Raw genomic sequence first — 17,820 nt, forward strand, 5'->3', positions numbered from 1 at the left:
AAAAATCTCCTTCATTTGACTGGAGCACTGATTCAGTTGCACATACAGCACACTCTAAAAGCAACCCCATGTCTACACCATACTGGTCACATGTCATCATCCAGGTATTGGTTATGTTCATGTCATTAGCATGTTGAGCCAGCACTGAATAACAGAAGTAACACAATGAAATTAATTTAGCCTCAGTGATCTCTGTACAATACTTACAACTGTACATGAATAAAGACAATTTTAGCAAATATTAATTAGTATTTATTTTATTTATATATAATCGAAATAATATTGGACAATCTCAGGAAAAATAAGTATTGTGAAACAGAATGTAAAATCTTGAAAAATAAATGTAGTATAATAGCTTATAAAGTAAATTAAACTGTACTATATATATATATATATATATATATATAAAATATATCTTAAATGTGTATATCAAATTCAAAGTCAAATTTATTTATATTCATTTACAACAGCCCTTGTCACAAAGCAGCTTTACAAATGTCCAAGCCCCCAGTGAGCAAGCCAAGGGTGACAGTGATAAGGAAAAACTCCCTAGAGCACGAGGAAGAAACCTTGAAAGGAAACAAGCTTTAAGGGGGGGGGGGGGGGCATCCTCCTCTCACCAACAAACAATATAAACAACAAAGAGTAGAATAAGTAGTGAAAGAGAAAAAAATAACAATAAAAAAAGCAATGAATGTCTATAATGGTCCTAGTCTGGTTTCGATGGTGTGCGTGTGTCTCATCTTCCATGAAAACATCTGTCAAGGGCAATGGAGAAGTAGTTGGCTGGGGTGGAGGTGTGGTCAGCTACAGCAGGGGACATCAGGGAGTGGTGGGAATAGCCCTGGCAGCTGAGACGGGTTGAGGCTCAGTAACATCATGACATCAGGGGTAGGTGTATCTCGGCAGAAAGAGAGAATAGATTACTAGGCATGTCCAAGTCAAAAGGTGTGTAAATTAGGGAAGTATAATGTGCAAAGTTGGACTCCAGCAGATCTAGTTATGGAAGTATAGCTAAAAGGATAGAGCCAGAAGGAACGACAGGCATGAGTACACCAGAGAGTATAGTGACAGCATCATAACATTTCAGTTTACCATAACTCTCAATGCCCATGGACCCCCAGATCTACACCTTTACCTAAGATGGGAAGAAGTTAATAAAATGCCTGAATGTACAGACTCTACAGGTTTTCAACCTAGCCTTAAATATTGAGACTGCATCTGAGTCTCGGACATTTACAGGAAGGATATCCCAAGGCCCTGCCTCCTGCGGTAGATTTTCTTATTCTTGGTACTAGTAAAGAGCCTGCACTTTTTTATTTAAGCAGACATGTTGGTTGTCTTGCACTAGGAGTTCACTAAGATACTGTAGGGCATGATCATTCAATGCTTTGTAGGTCACTAGAAGTATTTTAAAATCAATATGAAATTTTACTGGGAGCCAATGTAATGTAGCTGGAGCTTGTTTGGGCAATTAATGGTATAGCCAGCTAGTAAGGCATTTACAGTAGTCCAGTATTGAAGTAATAAATACATGGACTAGCTTTACTGAATCAGGTGAAGAAAGTATGTTCTTAATCTTTGCAATGTTCCTGAGGTGGAGAAAGGCGGGCCTAGAAATATTATTTACATGAGCTTCAAACAACGGACTGGGATCCATAATCAGTCCAAGAAACAAGTGAAGAAAATGTTACTGGGAATCCACTGATATTCATTAAGTAATTAGAGAGAGTGGTCCTAGCTGTCTGTGGGCCTAATCAATATCTAAAATAATAGGCAATAGTATATATCATCTGAACATGCAAACTTTTACAGGCCCCACTGAACTATAAAATAGATACCATTTGTACTTCATAAATTTTACTACTCTAAACTTAGAATCACTAAAATAACCTCTTCCATGAAATATTCTGTTTTCCAACATAAGCCTGTAATTAGGATAACTAGTTAACTACTTGGGCTAGGAGCAGTTACCCACTCTCAACAGGAGATGAGAACAAGGGCGGCTCAGATGCATATTGGGTTTTACATGTACATGCATAATCAACATGCTGCTATAATACACACAACTCCATTTGAACTTAACTGGGACTTTTGTTGATGTTGGGTCTCTTGTGGGAATCCCTTCACAACTATCTCTCAGCAATAGAATTGCTTATTTTTTGGACAATGCAAGGGACATTTTCATATTTCAATAAAAAGTTTACATTTTCCTGTGCACCACCCCACTGCTATGTAGTTTAATTCTCATAGCACATTTTTACAATTCACTAAACACTCTTGTCTAGAGCAGATTCAGTACAATGCTCCGTGCGCATATTTATTAGTATGCCTCTGTTGGCGCTAGTTGGGTTTCAAACCCATGACCTTGGTGTTGCTGCACTGAAAGGTGAGCTACAGGAGAACTCACCCATTATAAAATCACACAGGCTGCACTAGCATTCCATATGATGAGGCTCTGTACCTAAATATGAAACATTTATTGTAGCAAATTGTGCTAAATTGAATGATCATTTGTACTGGCAAATGCAATTAGTAATGCATCGTTTCTTTTGGTTCAGTGCACATTTGTTGTTTTTTTGGTAATGTGGGAGCTTGTGCCATTCTGGCCTTTTGTAAATGAATGCTTCATTTAGTCAATACTGGAACCATATCAGCAGTTTCAAACACATAAACCTGCTGTCTGCCAGGAGTGTTTCCCATGACATAAAATCAGGCCATGGAAGAAACTACAGTTGCTTGCACCACACAGTGAGCAGAATGGCTCATAAAACAACATGCGCTCCTAGGGTTAGGGCTAACCTTCCTAGGGTTAGCGTTAGGGTTAGGAGTTAACCCTCCTAGGCATAGGGTTAGGACTAACCCTTCTAGGACCACAACTGGACATTGGTCATTAACTACAATTAAAAACTACAATGGCCATCTCCATGCCAATTAATTATTTGGGTGGCTTGCCAAAATTAAGCCTCTGTTGTTGTCAAACCACAAACACAAGCACCTAAAAAAAGGTCAGAAAAAAAGCCACTGTAAAGTCTGGTTTTATGTCATTAATGACCCTTGTTAGAATGCATGGCATTGTGGACTCCATCAAATACCAGGTAATTTTAGATCAAAATCTAGATTCTCTGCCAGGAGCAAAATACTTGGTGATAGTTAAATCTTCCAGCAGGACACTAAAGGAGGATCCAAAGCAGACCTCTAAATTCACACAAATGGGTAAGTGACCACAGACCAGACTCCCTGGATCATTTAAACTCAGGTAGCTCAAGGACACTGAAACGGACAAAGGAAACTGGATGCTTTTAAGAGATTTTATAATGAAACATGTTCTCATGATATCATGGAACTTTTAATGTGTTTTAAGAGAGGACTTGATGCTGTAATATAGGTAAAAGAAGGGTGCACAAAGTATTAAATGGCAATGTGCCAGTACTTTGACAGATGATTCTGAGGTTGGTTTGTCCTGTATTTGTAGTGTAAGGTTAAGGATGATAAGCAAAACTGCATCAAGGAGCTAGATAAATATAATCACCAAAACACCACGAAAGCATCTTTGTCCTGGAATGTTTGATGGTGAAGGTATACAGATTAAACATACGTGACAGCTGTAACCTCTGAACTAGTAAAGGACAAAAACATCTATTAATCCACTCTTTTAATTTATTAAAAAATTACACACCATAAAAATTACATGTATAAAACTATAAGATTTGAAATTGATTATGTACAATTACAAAATAAATTGACAAATAAAAACAACAAAACAATCAATAAAGGAAGAAAGAAAAAATGTATACAGGTGCTCCCCATTAGACCAGTCACCATGTTTGTTTGTTTGTTTGTTTGTTTGTTTGTTTGTTCATTTGTTTGGAGTTTTGAATCCTGTTTCAGTTCTCACCTTCAGATGGAGAAATTCTGACTGACTTTTGGGACAATGTGACTACCTAAAGAAAAAACACAGAGAGAATCACACTGTGGATTGTGACAGGGATGAAAAATTTAGACAATATATAGATTTTCTCACTCTTTATTGTCCCATTGTAAGGGTAATGCATTTCACTCTGGTCTACATCATTGACACTCAATACTTGGTCCCCAAGGAAAAATTCTACTCTGCCTTCCATCAGCGGTGCTGATATTGTAGAGATTCAGACATAAAAAATAGGGCTCTACATAGTTAATGTGGATCTGTAAATACATCTTATACATGTAGATGAAAACCTCCACACACAGGCTAAATAATTACAATACAATAAAATGTAACTTCAAGGGCACATAATAAACTATATTCTATTAAGTAGCACAAACATTTGTGAACAACTTCTCTGCCTCTGTAATATATAGACCATCCAGAAGCTCCAAATGTACTCTTCATTACTGATGCAAATGAGGCACTGGGGCTGCCTGTAACCATTAAATAAAGTTTTAAAGTTAAAGAAAGTTTTAAAGTCAATGTTTTAAAGAAACAGTCAATTAGAAATAATGTAGTGTATGGCTACAATTTATTTCTAAGTAATTTCTAAGTCATGTTTTTTGTTTACTAATTAATTTCATGTTGTTTGTTTACTAATTTAACTTTTTCTTGGGCATTGTTTATCTGTGATAGCAACAGTAACTAAAGAGGACTAATTGTTCTGTTGTACTGTCTTCCTAACTCCTTTTTTTTTCATTTAAATGTACACTAAAATTGCCTTGTTGTCAGAAAGCACCAAAAGCTATAACAAATCTCTAAATATCCATACTAAGATCAACAAGCTGGCAAATTTGAAAAAATTTATTTAAATGCTTAAATACTTCACATTATCATGCTAAAGGCTTCGACTTCTGGAATTTAACATCCCTGCACAAGGACAGATGGCAAAGACATCACTGGTCCCACCACATAAATATTTCATGCAGAAATTACCCTTAAGGTTAATTTATCGTTCCCAAGAAACTCTGTACAGTTCTTGCATAATATTATATTTCTAACATAAAACGTGAAATGAGACAAGCAATTGAAAAACAAAAACTTCTCAAGATGTCTATGACCATACAGAAAACAACATATTCAGTAAACAAAGTTCTGTCTAGGTTCAGTCATATATTCTAAAGACCTAAGAAAAACTAAAATTGTTTTCATCTAACAATCCTGACACTTGGCATGTTAGTAGTCAGCTAGTTTTGGCACACAAGTCCTTTCTTTGAACTACTAATGTTAATTATTTGGTCAAAGGAATATAATCTGCCAAAGAAAGAGAAGGGTCATTGTCACTCTGAGCTGATGCATCTTGATAACTTATCAAATTGAATGCAAACAGAACTCATATAATTGCTTTCCTTTCACTGTATAAGGAGAAGCTGTTTAGCTGTTTGCTCTGACAGGACCTCTCCATTCATGTGTAATGATATATACCCTCAGTCTAGTGTAGGCAGTACATAGACAAATGCCAACTGGAAAACAGTGGATATTATCATTAGAGCTTCAGTGTCTTCAGTGACTTCACTAGCTCAACCCAATGAGAATATTACTCAGATAGCAAGTGCACCTTCATCCATTTTAAAGATTAATACTGACTATACATTGACTTTATATTAACAATATACAACGATGCACCCAAACAATAATCCCTCCAGGAAAACGGCTGTCTGTCTGTTGAGGGATAATGAAACCTTAAAAATAACTGCCTAGTTCAAGTGTTGAAGCTTGCTAGCAGAGGCACTTATCCTCATGTACTACATAAACAAGGCATGCACGTCACAGCAGTGCATTTCGGAGGCAGTCTAAGACGACGTGCTGCAGACCTAAAGGAATTCTCTGCATTCTACAGCTGAAAATATGTCACATGTTGTCTTGCCTTGCACCACATGTACTCAGAATGTTTCAGAATTATACAGACTTGCATAGCTATCAACTTTACCATGCCACAGTGTGGCCTATAATCACAAAAACATCACATACTGTACAAAAGTATGTGATGTTTTTGTGATTGGCATATAATCACAAAAACATCACATACTAATTCTAGCATGGTATTTAAAAACATCACATGCTGTTCAAACTCTAGCTCACATTTAATGTGTGCTTCATGGCAACTTGGAGTATCTTTTTATCCATTTTTATGCATTTATGCAAGTTTTTGGTTGTAGTTGTAACAGATTCCCAAACCAGGTTATAAATGTGTTTTGTTTTTTTGGGGTTTTTTTGCCTTCTTATGTATACCAGTATCTGTTACACTAAAGCGACACATTTTTCTTCTTTAAATATTATTTTAATAAGAGTGGAATTGCTTGGAATAATTTAAGTACTGGACAGCTCCAGACTTTCCTACATATTATAAAACATACACATTTTTAAAAATTATTATTATTTATGTGAATGGAATTTTTCTATGGTTGATATCAAATATCAGTTGGAGATTAAGCCTATGCAGGATTTTGCTCTCTATATTATTATTTTACTTTATTTGTTTACTTATTTTATTATTATTTTATTATTTACACTGATTAAACAATTAAACACAGGCATAAATACCAAATCCAAGTTTATGAACAAATTAGCAAATTATACCAACTGCTTCTATGAAAACACATCAGCAAATTTTTATGTTGTTAAGTAATTAAAAATTATTTAATTCTTAATATATTTAAATGCATTCTGTAAATCAAAGGTCAATTTTAAAGTTAATTTGACTTGCTATGCTGGAGTCAGTCTATGAGATGTGCAGTCTTTGAGAGTCCTGTTACACAGCCTGGCTGTGTCTTCAGCTTTCATTATGATTCATAGAACTACACCTTGTTCCTCATCAGCAGCTATTGATTATACAATTACTTTCTGTCTGACCATTAGATATCAAGCAGGAGTTGGTGCTCACAAATCTGCTGGAAGCCTGGGGCAATCGCTGGGAGATAATCCAGCATGACTCTCCTAACCTCTTTAATAACACAGCAGTCTAACATGCAAATGACCTTCTGCTGCTGGTCCACCCCACTACTCTCCCAAAGAACAAGGTGAGAACCTTGGATTCATCACCTCTTTTCATTCATTATGTATTATTAGTGTAAATGATGAAAATCTTTAAAGGTTCTCTGTAGGCAAGTGTTGTTAACTCTTTATTACACACACACACACACACACACACACACACACATTCTGCAGTTCCTAATCATCTATTCCCCAAGTCTCCTGGTCCTGCCAGCATTAAACAGCAGGAGCCATAATTAACCAGAAGATGCTTTGTCAGACTCCCAGTGCTCGGTGTTTTCACTGCTCAGCCCGATGCACCTGGCACTTCTTGCTTTTATTCATTTTTTTATTTTATTTTTTCCTCACATATATGTGATTCTGAAAGGCTGCTGAAAGCCATACATCATTCGAGTCCAGGTGTGACTGTCAATGCATGGACTAAGGCTTGTGCCTCATGTAATTTTGCTGTTCTCAAGAATTGTTGTCAGCCTTTCATTAATAAAATATTATTGACCACCTGAAAATATGGTGACTGGATGTGTTCAGCTGGTGGAACATTCCTGAAACACATAAGATACTTGGTTGATAAAACCCCAGTGGTGTTCCTGACACACTCAACACTGCAGAGCTGGACTACATCCTCATAACAACAATGTACAGTTAAAATGGCACCTGATATGAATACATACAACTAGTTGGGTTCAAGTCTAAAAGTGGAACCCTACACTGAGTTGTAAATTTATGAGATACTTCTACTGTGTAGCTGCACCAATACACTACTAGTCTTTTCTTGATAATGGCCTGCTCTGAAGCTGTAGCCTGCTCAGATGTCAACAGGTGTGCCAGGTTTTCAGTGGCATTTTTAATGAATGACCTGTTTTTAAAAAACGTCTGAATATTTTGTGCATGTATACATATAAATACATACATCTATATTATATTAGATAGGTGTGTTTCCTCTAGGTTGCTTTCCCTTGCCCATGTCACCTTCACAGGGTGGAGTTAATAATACATTTTGCTCAAGATTTTAATTTCTGTAGGCTCATGAGTTTTCATAAATAGTTTATTGTGACATTTTGAGCAAAGGAGCAAGGCATGAGTGAGTAAATGTTTTTTAAAATAAAGGACTTAACAAGAAGACAAAAGATAAGCAAATTGAGGACAAAATGGAACAAACAAAAAATGCAAAAGGAAGACAAAGTAGTCCTTGAGTCCTCACTAGATGTTCCTCAGAGGAAAGCAAGTCACCTGTGGCTTTAAGGAGTGTAACAAGGTGCAGATGTGAGTGATGATTAGAAGTGGGTGATTGGGAACATGGAAATGAATGTGTGTGGTAATTGGTAGAGGGGCTAGTGATTGACAGGTTGGAGGTGTGGTTGGGAGATAGGCACTACTGTTGTGTGGGCAATTGACTGGGTGTAGACTGGAGGATAATATTTATTTTCCCAATAGAAACACTGCCTGGCCAAAAAAAGGTTACCACATGGATTTAATGAGTAGCTTTTCATTTGTTAAACAACCATGTCGAAAGACACATCCTGTGGTCATGGAAAAGATGTTAATCTGTTTCAGAAGGGTCAAATTATTGGCATGAAGCCGAGAAAACATCTAAGGAGACTGCTCAAATTCAAGTTAAGAACAGTGGGGAAACAACATCTTCGAGGAAGGAACGTGGTTGGAAAAAATCTTGAATGATCGTGATCAGCAATCACTTAAACATGTGGTGAAATCAAACTGTAGAAGAACAACAGTAGAACTCAGGGATATGTTTAATAGTGAAAGTAAGAGTATTTCCACACGCACAATGGGAACCCAAGGGATTTGGACTAAACAGTTGTGTAGCCTTAAGAAAACCACTTGTCAGTGAGGCTAACTGACAAAAACGGCTTAAATTTGCTAGGGAGCATAAATATTGGACTCTGGAGCAATGGAAGAAGGTAATTTGGTCTGATGAGTCCAGATTGACCCTGTTCCAGAGTGATGGATGCCATCACGCCTAATGCCTACCGCACAACCTGTGGGGGCTGTGCTATGATCTGGGGTTGCTGCAGTTGGTCAGGTCTAGGTTCAGCAACATTATGTGCCCAAAGAATGAGGTCAGCTGACCTGAATATACTGAATGACCAGGTTATTCCATCAATGGATTTTTTCTTCCCTGATGGCACAGGCATATTCCAAGATGACAAAACCAGGATTCATCGGGCTCAAATTGAGAAAGAGTGGTTCAGGGAGCATGAGACATCATTTTCACACATGGATTGGCCACCACAGAGTCCAGACCTGAACCCCATTGAGATTCTCTGGGATGTGCTGGAGAAGACTGCGCAGTGGTCGAAATCTCCCATCATCGATACAAGATCTTGAGGAAAAATTAATGCAACTCTGGAAAGAAATAAATGTGACATCGCAGAAGCTTGTGTAAATTATGCCACAGCAAATGCATGCTGTAATAAAAGCTAAAGGCAGTTCAATGAAATATTAGAGTGTGTGACCTTTTTTTTTGGCCAGGCAGTGTATTTGCTCATTATAAATCTGTACAAAAACCCATGGTCCTATTTATTGTTTATTTTAACATATCTACACAAAAGTCCTAATGTCCAAATTTTTTCTTCTATGACTGACTGGTGACCATACAGATGCCACAGTTCTTACTTGTTCTTTCCTTCAAGGGTTCCTTGAAATAAAAGTACATGTTTGTCTGCAGGTCACATCTGTTATATACTTGGCTTTTTTTTCATGTTTATGATTGATTGTGCATTTTTACAGATGTACTATAGAAATGTTCCATATACAGATGTATTTAGATTTCTGTGAAATTACACAAGGCATTTCAGTGTCCAACTTCCATTTAAATTTGAATACTTGTGATAAATGTGTTTTGCCACACAAAATGCACTATAAAATAATGTTTGAAAGAATATTATTTTTATTTTCTGATAAACCAAAAATGCCCTTCTTTAAAAAACTATTTTTCAGCAGTTATATATAGCATATTATTATCATGTGTGTGTGTGTGTGTGTGTGTGTGTGTGTGTGTGTGTGTGTTACATATGTCTTACATTTCAAACACCAAAACATTTGGTTCAAATGAGTAAAGGTGTTTTCACATGAAATATGATACATTTCTAAAACTGGACCTCAGATTTTCAGCGTTATGGCCACATTATTTCTTTATGCAGTGCTCTAGGTCAAATGGTACCTCATTAGGAAGAGAGCTGAGGTGGTCTGAACATTTTGATATAAAACATAAGGGTATCAGTGAATTTGAGAAAATAAGCAAAAAGAGAGTTAAACATCAAAATGCAGTTTGTTACATCAAAATTGTGATATTAACAATGTGATATTAATACATGGTTTTGTTAAATGTTGACATGAGATTAATTTTCACTATTGTTGACTCTTTTGGCTCTCTATTGGCTCTGTACTTTAAAAGACAAGCAGTCAGGGACTCTTTGGCAGCTAATGGGTTAAAGAAAGTCTACTCTGGACCATAAATAACCCTTAATGATTAAAATATTAGCTAATGTGATTTTGTAACATGTGATTAAGTGGGGGGTTGCATTTTCAGTATATGGGTGTAATTGAAAAGGCCTAGATACAGGTACAGAAACTGCATAAAGCTACACTAACCCCACCCAAAAATATCTGTAAAATATCTGAGCCATTATGCAATGAAATTGTTGCAACTTTGTAAAAAGCTACAACTATGAGGGTATATGATCTTTAATGGTTTTATTCATATAATTTAGTTGTTCAACCAAAAATCTGTTTATTGCGATAACAATTAGCTGGGCGTGTTTCACATATCGGACATATTCTGACCTGTACGTGTTCACATATCAGATGTATTCTGACCTGGACATGTTTCACATATCAGAAGTATTCTGACTGACCCTTCAAAACGTGCTGTATGATTCCATGGAAATGTTTAGCCTAAGCAGAGCTTTTTAGACCAAGTGGAATCTTTTTAAGAAGCATGTTTACAGTTGTTTGTTATTGTAGCAAGCAAAAGTAGAAATTAAAATAATTAAAGTAGAAATGCAAATACCAGAAATTGTGTATTACATATTTATTATTTATTTATTACAAATGATGCTTTGTGAAGGCTTCTGTGTGGCAGCCACGGCACCACTGAAGCTCCGATTTAGCTGCCAACTGAATGTAAAATTAGTCACATCTTTGTTTTTTTTTTAATTGTATATAATGCATCACACATCACGGCCGATCACTATGCTGGTCACAATAAGCTACACAAAAATAATGCAGCAGACCAGCAGTGTTGTGATTTTCCTCATTGTCCTCTGCAGTAACACAATAACATTTCATTATTGTTTTTTGGAAACTAACATTTCATGAGAAAAAAAAAACATTTTTCTTGCTGTGGCTCTTTATTGCTTGTATGACTGTAACATTCCGGTGGAAGAGGAGTCTCCTCATTAAATAATTTAAATATAAATTTCCAACACATCCTTGCAATTATTTTTAAACACATTCTACATACAATTTATGGTTTTATGTTCTGGTTTCATTTCTAAAGAAGTTACTAAAGTTACAGGCCTGCAGCCACCACAAGGGGAGGGTGAAGGAGACTATAGCCTGGCAAAAATATGTGATTAATTCACACATGAATGTACATGATTAATTCACACAAATGTATGTGATTAATTCCTACACAATTAGTAATTAGCAAATGTATGTGATTAATTCACACACAATTAGTAATTAGCAAATGTTTGTGATTAATTCACACAAATTAGTAATTCGCAAACGTTTGTGATTATTTCACACACAATTAGTAATTAGCAAATATTTGTGGTTAATTCACACACAATGAGTAATTAGCAAATGTGTGTGATTAATTCACACACAAATGTATGATTAATTCATACACAATTGGTTATTAGCAAATGTTTGTGATTTAATTCACACAGTAATTCGCAAACATTTGTAATTATTTCACACACAATTAGTAATTAGCAAATACTTGTAGTTAATTCACACACAATGAGTAATTAGCAAATGTGTGTGATTAATTCACACACAAATGTATGTGATTAATTCACACACAATTGGTAATTAGCAAATGTTTGTGATTAATTTACACACAAATGTATGATTAATTCACACACAATTGGTAATTAGCAAATGTTTGTGATTTAATTCACACATAGTAATTCGCAAACATTTGTAATTATTTCACACATAATTAGTAATTAGCAAATACTTGTAGTTAATTCACACACAATGAGTAATTAGCAAATGTGTGTGATTAATTCACACACAAATGTATGTGATTAATTCACACACAATTGGTAATTAGCAAATGTTTGTGATTAATTTACACACAAATGTATGATTAATTCACACACAATTGGTAATTAGCAAATGTTTATGATTAATTCACACAATCAGTAATTAGCAAATGTATGTGATTAATTCACAAACAAATGTATGTGATTAATTCACACACAATCAGTAATTAGCAAATGTATGTGATTAATTCACACACAATCAGTAATTAGCAAATGTATGTGATTAATTCAGACACAAATGTATGAGATTAATTCACACACAATTAGTCATTAGCCAATATTTGTGATTAATTCACACACAATTAGTAATTAGCACATTTATGTGATTAATTCACAAACAATTAGTAATTAGCAAATATTTGTGATTAATTCACACACAGGTGTATGTGATTCATTCACACAAAGGTTTGTGATTAATTCCTACACAATTAGTAATTAGCAAATGTATGTGATTAATTCACTCACAATTAGTAATTAGAAAATCCTGAACAAGTTGAAAAGAGACAAAAAGCAATAACTGGTCCAAAAAAATAGCTTTCAAGAAAAACTGCTAAAGTTGTAATATCTGAGACCCAGAGCCATTCCCCAACTATGCACAAAGCTCAGTACTAACACTGGAATTTATTTATTTATTTATTATTTGTTTGCAGCCAAAACCAAGGAAGCTAGACCCAGGCTTATGGTTAGGTTTAAGGCTAGGGTTAGGGTTAGGGTTAAGGTTAGTGTTAGGGCTAGGGTAACTAAATTTAGGATTAGGGTTAAGGCTAAGGTTAGGGTTTGGATAAGGTTTGGTTAGGGTTAGGACTAGGGTTAACTAGGGTTATGTTTAGGGTTAGGGTTAAGGTTAGTGTTAGGGCTAGGGTTAACTAAATTTAGGATCAGGGTTAAGGTTAGTCTTAGGGTTAAGGCTAGGGTTAGGGTTAGGATTAAGGCTAGAGTTATGGTTAAGGCTAGGGTTAAAGTTAACACTAACTTTATGAATCGAAACTTGTAGATAGGCATAAATTGGCATTGTGAATCTAGTTTGGCCATAATACATGTTGTATCTGTGTTGCTCACTCCACTATAATTATGCCAATTACAATTTAACAATTACAAGTTAATTATCATTAGCATATCAGTTAATCCTGTCAATTACTTTAATCAAATCATCATTCATTTCAATCAACTGTATTTTAATTAGCTGTTGAAAATGCAAAAATAAAAGTTAACAATTTAGACACTGCATTGTGAACACTGCCTCTATGTATCACTGTGCATGGCTCTTTAAGGAAGATAACTGCATGAGGGAAGATCCTTTCATCGGTTTACTGTTGCTGCTTCCTAACCCTGGTGAACCCTGACAGTCACAGTGATCTCCTATATGAGGAAGTTCCTATATGGAGTGGGTGCCCAACAATTTAGTCTACAAATAGTTTTGTTTGCCATTTCAGTTGGATATAAACTTAAACATATCAATTACTTATTCATTTCAAAAGAAATCAGTACAATCTACCATTTTGCTGCTTGAAAAGACCAACTAAAATAATAGTCTAAAATAACAAAATCTAGGTAGATAGAAAAGAGTATAGAAAAATCTAGTGCTTTTATAGCAGTTCCTAGTACTCTGACTTTGTGTTCTAGCTAAACATAAAAAAAAGGAATCACATAGATGCACCAAAATAATCTACTTATTCTTTCCTTTATATAAGAGCTAAATGTATGATGTGATTAAATGTCAAACAAGTTATTAAATATGAGCAAACTGCAGTATTTACTGCAGCAGGAAAATGTGTTTAGCAGGCGTATCCCTGTCATCAGAATGGAGTGTTGATTAGGAACATAATGATCTTTTAATTGCCAAAGAAATGAAGTTTAACGAGTCAAAACAACCTACTTAGTAAAGTAAGATGGATGACAATGGCAAATACATCATTGCCTTCATATTGGGCTGTTACAACACATGTATATACAACTAAGAGTTACGGAATGTAGTTTCAGAGATCTGAAAAAATGTTTGTAGGTTTTGTTTTTTTTTTCCCCAAAATGCCTGTCTGCAGTATTTGATGTCACAGATAATAAATGTAGTTGTCAGCTGGCACTCGTGCAAGTCCTGAGCATCAAAAACAGACAATGGGCACACTCCGAACCTTAACCATCAAACCTTTAGTGAGGTTCACGTTGTACAAATGTGATCTAGATTATAAAGTCCTGACTTAAAGTAATGAATCACACTGCAGAATATGTGCAGGCCTGGTACACCACCTCCTAATTACTTTAATGCTTTCAATCTTTCTTTGGTCCTTTGTTTTTACCATAATATTCGATTTGTTCAGTTCTTCAAAACCTTTTTACTCCTTTTCAAAAACTGAACAGAAACTGTGTGCACTATCTATTTTTGTTTACACTTCATTACTTTTTCACAAACAGCTTTTCACTTTGTTATTTAGTGATTTATTTAACTTTAATTAAAAACATGTTTTAATTTGTTTATCATATTATTTCTATATTTTCTAAATTATTTTGGCAGAAAATGCTGAAATACACAAACTAAATAATAAGCATTTTTTGTTTGTTTGTTGGTGTTTTTTTGCAGACTAATAAATAATACTTTCCTGGGGGGTTGTAGATGGTGCCCCCATAGGGACATAGAGCCCAGTTGGCCTATTGAACAATCACTAGTTCCCTGCCTCTTAAAGAACAATCTTCTTCTGTTGGCTACATTCAAGGTATATTTAGGAAACAGTTAAAGCTTTAATAGGAGCTGCACTGTCACAAACACATGTGCAGTGATTTGACATGTTTTTAAAAAACACAATGCCAAAACATCTGATTTTATATATTATGTCATTTTGTATTTTATACCAATTGTAACCTGGGTAATTGAGAATAACTCTCTATGTGTCTTTCACTCTTCATGTGTAAGCAACATCTTTTGTAACATAGTTAGTTCACAAACACATACACACACACACAGACACACACACAGACACACACACACACACACACACACACACACACACACACGCATGAGCGCACACACACATACACACACAAAGTAATAAGTTTGAATAATTCTTTAACAAGGTGTTAATAAAATGTTGGTAAAAACAGCATCAACCCATATCTCATATTAATATTTCTAGGTTTGACAGCAGCTCAGTTCACATGCTGTATGCTGATAGGATAGTTCTAGTTTACAAACTAAGTATAACAGAGAAATGCAATACAATTATAAGTTGAGCTAACTGCTCTGAGATCAGTAGATAATTTGTCATCTCTGACTGAGTACACAGTGTAGTACAAAATGTAGGTTACATTCTGCCAGAATTGTTAGAATACAATTATTATAGGAGAAAGGAAACTGTAGTGGTCCAGATGTTGGTGTCCTCATAACTAGTCATGGCCCTGGTTGTTTAACAGAGGCAAATGTTACCCATTAATTAAAATGCAAGGATGCAATATGAAACTATAACTCCATAACATACTACAGATCAGAAGTGCATTTTAGTATGTGGTATCTGTGATTTAAATCAGTACAGATGTTGCTGTAAACATATTATCATAATTGAGGCAATAGTTGAGACAATTTATGAAGACTGCCCCATGTGACGGGTGAGCACAATATCCAGTTTAATATAGTACCCATTTAGCCCACTGGAAAGAAAAGTAAACATCTAATAATCTTGTGCACTGGCTTGGTTTGAATTCTCAATTTTAAAGAATGAACCATAACAAAGAATGCCCAATCCATCTTCATTTTACTCTGTCTAAAGTTAAACACTTCTCATCCCTCAGAGTTTCAGGGATGAGCAAAGTGTATTGATGATCAATAGTTAGACAAAGCACCGAATGTTTAGGTAGTGAAGGCAGAAGGCAGTAACCATGTCTGACTTCGACCCCGGGTTGTCTGGGTGACAACGTGTGCTCTGCGGACAAGACCGAAAAGCCAGCTCTCTGGCATAGCAGACTGCACATTTACAGCATCCAGACTGCACGTTTACGGCTCTCTTTTTGGAAGAGCACACAGCTGTGCTTCAGACATTCTATGTTTTCTTGTCACATTCAGTCTTCATCCAGGGTTCCACCTAGCCCCTCAACACAGGTTTACATCCCCTCACAGCAAGGGGAATTCCTTTGACCATGGACTACAGATGGCCTCACAAAACCATCCCACTTCTGACACCATTTGCAGCAAAGGAAGATGGCAGTAACCACACCTGCTTTCAAACTTGGATGTCTTCCAAGTGAAAAAAAGTGTTCTGTGAGCACTCCACAAGCTCACTGTTACATCAGTTTACTTCTTGAACTCAGGCTCATTGATGTTGAACACATACCTGGTAAGCACATGCCCTTATACCAGATCAGTATTGCATGAAGTGTATAGACAAGTATCCAGTGCAGTTTGTTCCACATTGTTTTCTTTCTATTATCGTCATCAAATAAATGAGCACATCTTATTTACCACCTATTGGTGCCATAACAAGGACACATCATTTATTTTCTTTATTCCATTCTAATATACTATGTGCATTTGTGTTTAGGTGATTACACTCATTTATTTTGATGCTGGTTTGCTCATCCTCTCTTCTCCATCTCTGATGATATGCCTTATCTTTCCCCACCTTGGACATTACAAGGTTTGGGAAAATAATTTATGGAAAAACTTATGACTGAAGCAGCAAAGCTAAATTATTTATGTTGTTCTTGTATTGGTTCTGAGATACAAGACTACAGCACATCTACTCTAACATTTCTCATGCCAGCTGAAAGTCTGGCAGAGTCTTAGACTTTGAGCAATCAAGAAACTGAAGCCTGGTGTCAGTCATGTGTCTTGTCAGTTGAGAGATGCGCTCAGAAAATGGCATTTTAAGTTGTGTATATCTTTGACTGCAAATAAAGTGCTATAAAGGGACATGATGTCCTGCCTCAAACAGCGAGCTGGTACTCACCCTCTGATGAACATCCGTGCTCAGGCTTGGACCATTCAGGTAATGATGCATACCACAGTTGGCAGCAATACAAGACAGTCCTGCCCATGGGGAGTTCAAAACCTTTATGTTTCCAAAAGCCAGTGGAAAACAACCATATGCTCCGATTCCTTTTTGTTGCTAGAGTGAATCAAATATGTCCTGGTGGAGATCGTTGAATAGTTCCAGGGATGGAGTGTGAAGAGTGGGCTTAATGAAGAATGTCCTATAAGAATGTATCTTTTTCTAATTTTTTATACTTTTTATGTAATGTTTTGTTTTTTGACATACTATTCCATCATTTAGTTCTCCCTGATATCTGATGATCCAGAGAAGTCTAGGGGAGGATAGAGAAGGAAAAGACAAGAAGAAGGCTGAAATCAAATATTAATGTAAAAAATATTAACTACCTGTTTCTGTTTTTAGCAAGTTAAACTATAAAAGTCACAAAGTGAAGAGAGAGTGACTACATCCATCACACCACTTGAGAAGGAGACAAGCGAAGCGACATATGCAGTAAGCAGCCCACACAGCCTTTGGCAAACACTGAAGAAATGTGTTAACTTGAAATAAATGGCAGACAGTGGCATCTCACTGACTCTGATTCATCAAA

At 35.8% G+C, this 17,820-nt stretch overlaps 1 protein-coding gene across 9 annotated transcripts in view; it reads right to left on the minus strand.

The window, feature by feature from the left end:
• Nucleotides 1-290: 290 nt before the first annotated feature.
• zgc:172282 (leucine-rich repeat and fibronectin type III domain-containing protein 1-like protein) overlaps nucleotides 291-17,820 on the minus strand; it is a 148,650-nt gene continuing 131,120 nt past the window's right edge. For 8 of the 9 annotated variants that reach the window (XR_014117801.1, XR_014117800.1, XR_014117799.1 and 5 more), the window contains 2 exons: nucleotides 17,190-17,544; nucleotides 291-3,944 (listed from right to left, as the gene is read on the minus strand). The gene's annotated coding sequence lies outside the window, so the exon portion shown is untranslated. Of the gene's footprint in view, nucleotides 17,545-17,820 lie in introns of all 9 variants that reach the window. The other variant, XM_081699724.1, reaches the window with a different exon arrangement.

This window comes from Electrophorus electricus, chromosome 17 (genome assembly GCF_041902795.1).
Source record: "Electrophorus electricus isolate QZ-2024a chromosome 17, ASM4190279v1, whole genome shotgun sequence".
Lineage (NCBI taxonomy): Eukaryota > Metazoa > Chordata > Actinopteri > Gymnotiformes > Gymnotidae > Electrophorus > Electrophorus electricus.